Genomic DNA, 10,821 nt, shown 5'->3' on the forward strand with positions numbered 1-10,821 from the left:
GCTTGTTTCCAGTCCAGGGAGGACCTGGCTTGGCAATTCGGGCTGGACTGTTCCCCTGAGGAACAGGGTCAAGACTGATTTGCATATGCCTGGGTCCAAACTGGGGTGGCATGGTGAGCAAAAGAACAATAGATTAAACCCAGACCTGTGACTGGGGTGAGTGTTTACATTGTTCAGTACTCCGTCCATCATCCTTTTGTGTTATGAAAGAAATGCTGCAGGCCATAAGGATGTCCTGGAACCCCGATACCCTGGTATCCTAGGTACCATATACTAGGGACTTATAAGGGGGTCCAATATGCCAGTTTGGAGTGGAATACTGGGCTACCAGTATGTAAGTACAAATTTGGAATCAGAGAGAGCATAAGCACTGGAGTTATGTTTGGCATGACTCCAGTGACACAGTAAAAAACAAACAGGCCACAAACTATGAGCACTGTGGTCCTGACTAGCAGGATCCCAGGAGACAGTAAAAAACACACTGACAAACACAGACAAACAGGCACAAATAGGGGTAAATATGCTAGATAGAGGCGACTTTCTCTCACAAGGCGAACAGGAAAGGGAGGAGGGTTTGGAACTGAGGAGAATCGAGACAAAGAAGATGACAGAATACAGGAAGTGAGAGAAAGAAAATGCAGGACCTCAGGACTGTCGAATACGAGAGAGAAAAGAGGCGGAACTGGAGGACTGCGGTGCGACAGACTCACAGCAGACCTTGAGAGACCCTACCGGACCTTGCCACGTTCCTGGAGGAGCGTGGCTGTACAAGTTCCAGTCATTCTTTAATCAAGATAAAATCCAAAAGGGCGGGGAAGGAGTTAGAAAGGATGGTGTGACGAATTAATATAACAAAGGTTTAAGGGGGAATTGTGGGTTTCTTTGACTTGCCTCTATAAACTTACTTGTGTACGGTGCTACAGCATGCGCTTCCCACCACGTGTATATTGGAGACCTCCACCTTCACTCACGGGCACTCCCCTCTCCCTCTCCTGATATCCCTAGAGAAAACCGCTTTGCCCTGATCTAGGATTCTTGTTTCTTTCTGATGTGAATTGGTTGGAGCAAAGTGAGAGCCCGAGAGTACTCTTCCCAACCTTCCACCAAAAGACGGAGCAAGAGGATTATTGACTGTATACTAAGACAATAAAAGGCACCCCGGTGACCAAACTAACCTATCTGCTATTTCCTTTAAGAATAAACCCACAACAGGCCCACAAGAGAACTTTGTCTGTTTGGCGATAAAGACCCTTGATCACAGGTGTGACATTACCACTTACGTCCTCTGCTCCTAAGGTATGTCCCCATAAAGGAGTAACCTGCAGAGCAAGCTAAATAGACTCGTCCAGAAAAGTACACAGAAAGAGTCTGGCTGTGATCTAGATTTGGTTGGGATTCCTGACTCATCTGGTAGTGGAGGTACCTCATAGGCATTGGAAGTTGATTGTGGGGGTGCTGCAGCATCCCCAAAATAACATGCTGGAGTTCAGACTGATAATGAGCAATAAGATGTCTTTACATTTTGTTTTTATCTTTACACATTTGCTGAGTGTTCAAAGTCTGAAATCAAGGGCCAGATGTATCAAGAAAGGCCTTTGCGAATCGCAAATAGCGATTTTTAAGAAATCGCTATTTCCGAGTCGCAATATGCCATGTATCACTTTTGCGATTCGGAATTAGCGATTTCTTAAAAATTGCTATTTGTGGTTTGCGAGGCCCAAATACCGAATCGGTAATTGAAAATCTCAAATTGCGAGAACGCACACCTGGAAGAGCCTGATGACATCACAAGCAGGAAGTGAATCATCCCAGGCAGTTTGCAGGTGCCACGCCCTAAGGAGTACTCAGAGAGAGACAGCCCAGCCACAGTGAGCAAGTCTGTGAACAAGGCAGGACTGCACAACCACCATGGACACCTCTGCACAGGGAAAGGAGAAGGGAGAAAGGAAAAGGAAACTCAAGTTTAGTGAGCAGGAACTGGAGGTGCTCACAGAGGAGGTGGTGAGGAGCCATGACATTTGTTTGGTAAAAGCTAACTCCAGGTCCCTGAGAGTGAAAAGCGCAGACTCTGGGCAGACATTCAGACAAAAATCTGTGCAGTGGGAGTTGCACAGCACTCTGTGGAGGAGATCAAGAAGAGGTGGTATGACCTGCGTTCCCGTGGCAAGGAGAGGTTGGCAAGACGACTGCAGGAGGCAAAGAGCACAGGAGGTGGCCCACCCACAGAGACACCCTCCACCCCGATGGAAGACCTGGTAGAGTTGACACTCCTCCCAGGAGCTGTCAGTGGGGTCACTGACATCGACACATCCGGCACACCAAGCACCAGTAAAGGTAAGTGCAATATTGAAATGTAAGCCCATTTGTGTATGTACAAATGCCCCTTAGGAATTAGCAAGTAGTTTAAAGCATTGTGAGAAGTAGTCCATTCCACATCTTAGAAGCAGCACAACAATACCTTATGGGAGTGGTAGTCCACAACCCAGAGCTCAAAGTAGCACATAGAATGGAAATAGGCCGAGCGACACCCAGAAGAACACAACACACACAACATAGTGATATGATGTAACTGTACATTTGTTACCATTGTGTGACCTTTGGTGATACATACATAACTGACATGCTGCATGTTGGAAAATGGGTTATTGGTAGGGCAGGTAGGTACCTACACCTAGCAACAAGCCACTAACCTCCACGTAGGTACAGTTAGGTCTCAGTAAATTAATCCCAGCTCAACCCTTGGTAGCTTGGCAACGAGCGTCAAGGCTTAACTTAGGAGACAAAGTGTAAAGCATTCAAATATCACAAAACAGTAATTAAATAAAACACAGGAAACAGTTAAAAAAAATCCAAAACCAATTTATAAAAATAGTTTATATTTTTATCTTTAAAATGACACAAAAACGATTAAAATCGGTTCAGGGGAACCGGAGATATGAATTTTTAAAGAATTATTACTTTTCTAGCGCTTAGAAACAAAAAGCGCCAATCGGGTCATCTGGTTGCACCTCGACCGGGGCAAAGTCAAACTTTCAGGCCGACCGCGATGGAGCCCTGCTCGGCTACAGGTCGCGGGAGGCCTCGGTTAAAAAGTTATCTTCTGACTTAGTCTTTATTTTGAAGTTTTTCTTCACCGGGACGAACCTGCCAGTTGAATCCGACCTCCTGGAGCCCTTGTCCGGATACGCGATGTAGGTTTCCTCGGTGGAGACTTTTACCTTCGGACTTAGTCGTTTTTTCGAGATGAAAATCCTTCGACCGGGGTAAACCTGGATCTTGATCCGACGTCCATGGAGCCCTTCTCGGATACGATGGCCGGGAGGTCCCGGTCAACTTTTTACGTTCGGACTTAGGGGGTGATTCTGACCGTGGCGGTAATTACCGCCATGGCGGAGGTTGGCGGTAGCACCGCCAACAGGCTGGCGGTGCACCGCCGGGCATTCTGACCGCGGCGGTACAGCCGCGGCCAGAAGCGGAAAGCCGGCGGGGTACCGCCGACTTTCCGCTGCCCATGGGAATCCGCCATGGCGGCGCAGCTTGCTGCGCCGCCATGGGGATTCTGACACCGCTTACCGCCATCCTGTTCCTGGCGGTTCGCCCGCCATGAACAGGATGGCGGTATGGGGTGCCGTGGGGCCCCTGGGGGCCCCTGCAGTGCCCATGCCAATGGCATGGGCACTGCAGGGGCCCCCGTAAGAGGGCCCCACAAAGAATTTCAGTGTCTGCTTTGCAGACACTGAAATTCGCGACGGGTGCAACTGCACCCGTCGCACCTTCCCACTCCGCCGGCTCCATTCTGAGCCGGCTTCCTCGTGGGAAGGGTGTTTCCCGCTGGGCTGGCCGGCGGACTTTCGGCAGTCGCCCGCCAGCCCAGTGGGAAAGCCAGAATGACCGCCGCGGTCTTTTGACCGCGGAGCGGTCTTTCGGCGGGAACCGCTTGGCGGGCGGCGACCGCCGTCCGCCGCGATCAGAATCACCCCCTTAGTCTCTTTTTTGGATGCTTTTCTTTACCGGGATGAACCACGAAGTCAGGCCGGGTCGCGGTTGAGGCAAGCCGGCTAGAATTTCCGCGGCGGGTCGGTCTCTCTCTGGAGCTTTTTTCCAAAAATTCTCAAATCTTTTCCAAACTTCTGGGGCTTCACCCAGATGTTCTTTTAAGGTTCTTTTGGGGTCCACAGCTCACCCCAAGGGTCCAGAAGTTCTGTGATGGTCCTTGGGGGGTGCGGACTTCAACTCCCAGAATGCACCTGGCGCAAACTCCTTTTTGGCCACTGGACAGTGGTCAGCTGGTCGCTTTCTTCAGGAGTTGGTGCAGGGGACTCTGGTTTAGCAATTTTTCACATGTAGCAAACAGGGAGTCCCTCCTTGAACCAGTTAAAGCCAGGCAAAGTCCTTCTTGTGGTGAAGCCCAAGTGTGCAGCTGGTGCAGTCCTTCTGAGTGCAGGGTCCAGGTGCAGGCCAGGGGTCCAGCAGGGCAGTCCTTCTTCTTCTTTAGTTCCTTTCTTGTTGAATTCTGGAGGGGATCTGAGGTGTGGGTGCAGGTCTGCCAGTTTTATCCTTGCTCCTGGGTGAAAAGCAGGGGGGCCCTGGTTCTCCAATCAGGGACAGGGTCGTCCCCCTGTGATGACCACTTCCTGGAAAGTGTGGCAAAAATCCATCCCAGAAGGCAACAGTCTCTAAAAATCCAACATGGATGAATCTGATTTTTGGAGGTTACATCTGGCTGAGCCCACCCACTGGTGTGGCTAAAAATCATAAACACACCCCTCTCCTGCCCTCTCCTAATCTAATCAAGGGGGCACCTAGCTGTCTGGGGTTGCAGGATGTGGGGGTGTTGCTGGGTGCTGCAAATGTCCTTCTCTGCCTTTGAAGACCAGTTTGGCAGCCCTCCCCCTTCCTGCCTCACCATCTGCTGAGGGGAGATTCTCTCCCCCAAGCACATTCCTTTGTGTGAAGCCTGGCCACTTCACACCTCATCAAGGCAGCCTGGCAGAAGCTGCTGCAGGCTGGCCAATCAGAGCACAGCAGCAAAAACAATGCAGAGCTGAAATTGGCAACTTTTTAGGTAAGGTCTAAACTTTTTACCTGAACTAGTTATATTAAATCCAACAACTGGAAGTTGTAGGATTTATTACAACAATTAATTTGATACCAAATTCTTGGTATGCAACATTTAAGGAGACTTTAAAATTTAAAATAAAGTCTGCCCATTCTAGCCTATGAAGGCCATTTACTTCAATGAGGGAAAAACGAATTTGGCTGTTTTTACCTCACCAGGGCTTATAAATCTATTTTTATAAAGTCCCTGCTTATAGTTACATGGCACCCAGCCCTAGGGGCACATAGGGCACACCTTAGGGGTGACTTATATGTAAAAATAAGGTAGTTTAAGACTTTGGAAGTACCTTTAATTCCAAAGTCGAATTTGCATATAACTTTAATTTAAAAGCAGCCAGCAAGGCAGGCTTGCTTTTAAAATGACACTGGGCACCTCAGCAATGCACCTAGGTGTGCACCACCTATGCTGTGGTCCCTAAACCTACATGCCCTACCATATACTAGGGACTTATAGGTAGGTTAACTTAGCCACTTATAATTAGCCTAATTTGCATATCCATTTTACACAGAGCACAGGCCCTGGGACTGGTTAGCAATACCCAGGGCACCTTTAAAGTCAGGAAAACACCAGCAAAAAGTGGAAAATGGGGGCAAAAAGTTATGGGGCCTCTGCAATCAGCCCTGTTTTCTCACACAACCCCCCCCCCCAGCCCACACGCCCAGGAGACTCAGCCCAACCCTGGGAGAGTCTTCCTGGCTTGTTAGGCGAGGAAGACAGTGAAGAAAACTGGCTGTCCCTTTGCAGGGCCTACTCTGCCTTATATCCTCCTGTCAGGGTCACTCCCTATGGGTAGTGAAGCCATCCCAACAGTAAAAGGACCCAACACAAATTGAAACTTTCCTCTAGGGGGGTCTTCCTCCTTTCTCTCTGCCAACTTGGGTAGTGAGGTGCCCACCTCCCCTACTCCAAACTTTGCTAGGGCAACACCTAGCTTACCCAAAGAGGTCACCCAACACTTGAGCAACCCCACCATGACCAATAGGGTCAGGGGGCCTACTTTGCTATTGGCCCTGGGGTCTGCCTCCCAGGCCAAGTACAGTGCTGCCAGGAAGGCTAGCACCCAGCAGAGGCTACTGACAGCTGTCAGTACCCAGAACCACACCCTAAGCTCTCCACTGACAGGTGGCTGAGCTGCTTTAGGGGCATCTTTGGGGTCCTGGCACCCCTCTTGCTGTCTAGAGTGGGGGGCTACCACCTCCTGTGGCAGACACCCTCCTTCCACTCTCCCTTCTGTCAGTGCAGGGGCAACACCTTGCATCTGGACAGCTGCCTGACTACTCAGGACTTCCTTGGGGTCAGGTGAGGCCTCACCAGTGCCAACTCTGGGCTCCCCCCCTACTGGGGCAGAAGGCCCTTGGCTCCCTGGAACTCTCTTTAAGAGTGGCCTACCCTTCCTTTTCTTCTTTCCTTTTCTTGGGGACCCCTGTCTCTTAACTGTAGGGACTGACTCCCCAGGACTTTGGGTTGGGGGGGCGCCCTGGGCGACCACCCCATATTTGACCAGACTCACCTCTGGGAGGTCATTGCCCAGGATACAATCTAGGGGGAGGTCAGCACTGACTACCACCCTAATCCAGTCAAGGATACCCTCCCTCTCTAGGGGCACTGTGGCTACAGGTTTGGAGGTGACCTCCCCTGTGGCTATCCTGACTTTCTTTGTCTTTCCTGGGACATACATGTCTGGCGTCACTAACCGGTCACTCACTATAGTGTGACTGGCACAGGTGTCCCTCAGGCCAGTGGTAGGGATCCCATTCACTTGAATGTGGTGGAAGTGCCTACTCCCACCCTCAGGGATCACCAGCTTACCATCTGGTCCTGTCTCCCAGCACAATGCTAGGAGGACTTCATCATCTGAGGAATCCTCCTCTATGGCTACACTGGACAGCCCAGTGCGAACCACCTTCCTTGGACAGGCTGCATCTCCTCTGAAGTGACCTGTCTGCTGACAGTCAAAGCAAGCCCTACTGTCCAAGAGTTTTTTTAACCCTGGGTCTCCCTGTCTCTGCTTGTCAGAGTGGGAGTGGGATTTACTCTCCTCCTTCTTAGGGTTCTGGGGTACAGAGGGAGTCTCTGTGGTGGGCTTACCACCTCCCTCCTTAGGTTTTTGGGGACCTGTCCCCCCCTTCTTGGAGTCTCCCTCCTGGGACTTGACAACCACCCTGGTTCTCAACCACTCATCAGCTGCCTCCCCTAGCTCTCTAGAGTTGGTCTGCTTAGAGTCCACTAGATGCTGGCGTAACCTTTCTTGGGTACAATTGGTCAAGATGTGCTCTCTCATGATCAGATTGTATAACCCCTCATAAGTATCTACTTTGTTACCAATAATCCAGCCCTCTAGTGCCTTTAGTGAAATGTCCACAAAGTCAACCCAAGACTGGGTACTGACCTTCTGGGTGTCCCTGAACTTCATTCTATATTGCTCTGGGGTCAGACCAAACTTCTTGGCTAAGCACCTCTTCATACTAGGGTATGAATCTGCCTCCTCCCCCCTTAAGGTCAGAAGCCTATCCCTCCCTGAGTTGGGGACCAACTCCCACAAAAGGGAACCCCAGTATTGAGGCCTAACCCTTCTCATTTGGAGTGCCCTCTCAAAGGCCCCCAGCCACTTATCTATGTCATCCCCCTCTACATAGGCAGGAACCACCCCTTTGGGTAATCTGGGGCAAACTCCCCCACCCATGGACACCTCAGCTTCTTTATCGCTGCTTCCATCTCTTTTCTCTTTGTATGCCCACTTTTTCTTTTCTAGGGCCAGCTTCTCTGCTTCCAAAGCTATGTATGCTAGCTGGGCCTCCAGCTCTCTTTCTCTGATGGATGGGTTCTCTCCTCCTGAAAGGACCCCCTTCCCACCACTAGCTTTGGGTCTGCCCCTAGTGACTGTATTTACTGAGGACCGTTCTTCCTCATCCTCACTTAGGGTCAGATGCCTTCCCTCCCCTGAGTGGTTAGAGCTTGCATCCTCCCTTCTTTCTCCCTCCTCTGGAGCTTCTTCTGACTCTACCTCTTGGGCCTCAGCCCATGCTGTCAGGGATGTGATCAGGATTTGCTTCCTGAGATCAGTGGTTGCAGGCAACCCTCTTTCAATACACAACCCCCTAAGCTGGACTACTGTCAGTGTGGGTAGGCTAGCCAGATCAAGCTCCATGGTTCCCTAGTTTTGTGTCAACAAAAACTTTTTGCAAAAATTGGAAACAAGAATTTAGAAAAATTACAAAAATTCAATAATTGAAATTAATCCAAATTAAAAATTAAAAACAATTTTTGCACTAGGACAATTTAAAGGATTTTTAATTTGTTTTACCTAAAAACTGTAACGTGATATTGAACACAAGTACAGGATCCCGTCGCTGCTTCCAATTATGTTGGAAAATGGGTTATTGGTAGGGCAGGTAGGTACCTACACCTAGCAACAAGCCACTAACCTCCACGTAGGTACAGTTAGGTCTCAGTAAATTAATCCCAGCTCAACCCTTGGTAGCTTGGCAACGAGCATCAAGGCTTAACTTAGGAGACAAAGTGTAAAGCATTCAAATATCACAAAACAGTAATTAAATAAAACACAGGAAACAGTTTAAAAATCTAAAACCAATTTATAAAAATAGTTTATATTTTTATCTTTAAAATGACACAAAAACGATTAAAATCGGTTCAGGGGAACCGGAGATATGAATTTTTAAAGAATTATTACTTTTCTAGCGCTTAGAAACAAAAAGCGCCAACCGGGTCATCTGGTTGCACCTCGACCGCGGCAAAGTCAAACTTTCAGGCCGACCGCGATGGAGCCCTGCTCGGCTACAGGTCGCGGGAGGCCTCGGTTAAAAAGTTACCTTCTGACTTAGTATTTATTTTGAAGTTTTTCTTCACCGGGACGAACTTGCCAGTTGAATCCGACCTCCTGGAGCCCTTGTCCGGATACGCGATGTGGGTTTCCTCGGTGGAGACTTTTACCTTCGGACTTAGTCGTTTTTTCGAGATGAAAATCCTTCGACCGGGGTAAACCTGGATCTTGATCCGACGTCCATGGAGCCCTTCTCGGATACGATGGCTGGGAGGTCCCGGTCAACTTTTTACGTTCGGACTTAGTCCCTTTTTTGGATGTTTTTCTTTACCGGGACGAACCACGAAGTCAGGCCGGGTCGCGGTTGAGGCAAGCCGGCTAGAATTTCCGCGGCGGGTCGGTCCCTCTCTGGAGCTTTTTTCCAAAAATTCTCAAATCTTTTCCAAACTTCTGGGGCTTCACCCAGATGTTCTTTTAAGGTTCTTTTGGGGTCCACAGCTCACCCCAAGGGTCCAGAAGTTCTGTGATGGTCCTTGGGGGGTGCGGACTTCAACTCCCAGAATGCACCTGGCGCAAACTCCTTTTTGGCCACTGGACAGTGGTCAGCTGGTCGCTTTCTTCAGGAGTTGGTGCAGGGGACTCTGGTTTAGCAATTTTTCACCTGTAGCAAACAGGGAGTCCCTCCTTGAACCAGTTAAAGCCAGGCAAAGTCCTTCTTGTGGTGAAGCCCAAGTGTGCAGCTGGTGCAGTCCTTCTGAGTGCAGGGTCCAGGTGCAGGCCAGGGGTCCAGCAGGGCAGTCCTTCTTCTTCTTTAGTTCCTTTCTTGTTGAATTCTGGAGGGGATCTGAGGTGTGGGTGCAGGTCTGCCAGTTTTATCCTTGCTCCTGGGTGAAAAGCAGGGGGGCCCTGGTTCTCCAATCAGGGACAGGGTCGTCCCCCTGTGATGACCACTTCCTGGGAAGTGTGGCAAAAATCCATCCCAGAAGGCAACAGTCTCTAAAAATCCAACATGGATGAATCTGATTTTTGGAGGTTACATCTGGCTGAGCCCACCTACTGGTGTGGCTAAAAATCATAAACACACCCCTCTCCTGCCCTCTCCTAATCTAATCAAGGGGGCACCTAGCTGTCTGGGGTTGCAGGATGTGGGGGTGTTGCTGGGTGCTGCAAATGTCCTTCTCTGCCTTTGAAGACCAGTTTGGCAGCCCTCCCCCTTCCTGCCTCACCATCTGCTGAGGGGAGATTCTCTCCCCCAAGCACATTCCTTTGTGTGAAGCCTGGCCACTTCACACCTCATCAAGGCAGCCTGGCAGAAGCTGCTGCAGGCTGGCCAATCAGAGCACAGCAGCAAAAACAATGCAGAGCTGAAATTGGCAACTTTTTAGGTAAGGTCTAAACTTTTTACCTGAACTAGTTATATTAAATCCAACAACTGGAAGTTGTAGGATTTATTACAACAATTAATTTGATACCAAATTCTTGGTATGCAACATTTAAGGAGACTTTAAAATTTAAAATAAAGTCTGCCCATTCTAGCCTATGAAGGCCATTTACTTCAATGAGGGAAAAACGAATTTGGCTGTTTTTACCTCACCAGGGCTTATAAATCTATTTTTATAAAGTCCCTGCTTATAGTTACATGGCACCCAGCCCTAGGGGCACATAGGGCACACCTTAGGGGTGACTTATATGTAAAAATAAGGTAGTTTAAGACTTTGGAAGTACCTTTAATTCCAAAGTCGAATTTGCATATAACTTTAATTTAAAAGCAGCCAGCAAGGCAGGCTTGCTTTTAAAATGACACTGGGCACCTCAGCAATGCACCTAGGTGTGCACCACCTATGCTGTGGTCCCTAAACCTACATGCCCTACCATATACTAGGGACTTATAGGTAGGTTAACTTAGCCACTTATAATTAGC

Source organism: Pleurodeles waltl, chromosome 12 (assembly GCF_031143425.1).
Source record: "Pleurodeles waltl isolate 20211129_DDA chromosome 12, aPleWal1.hap1.20221129, whole genome shotgun sequence".
Classification (NCBI taxonomy): domain Eukaryota; kingdom Metazoa; phylum Chordata; class Amphibia; order Caudata; family Salamandridae; genus Pleurodeles; species Pleurodeles waltl.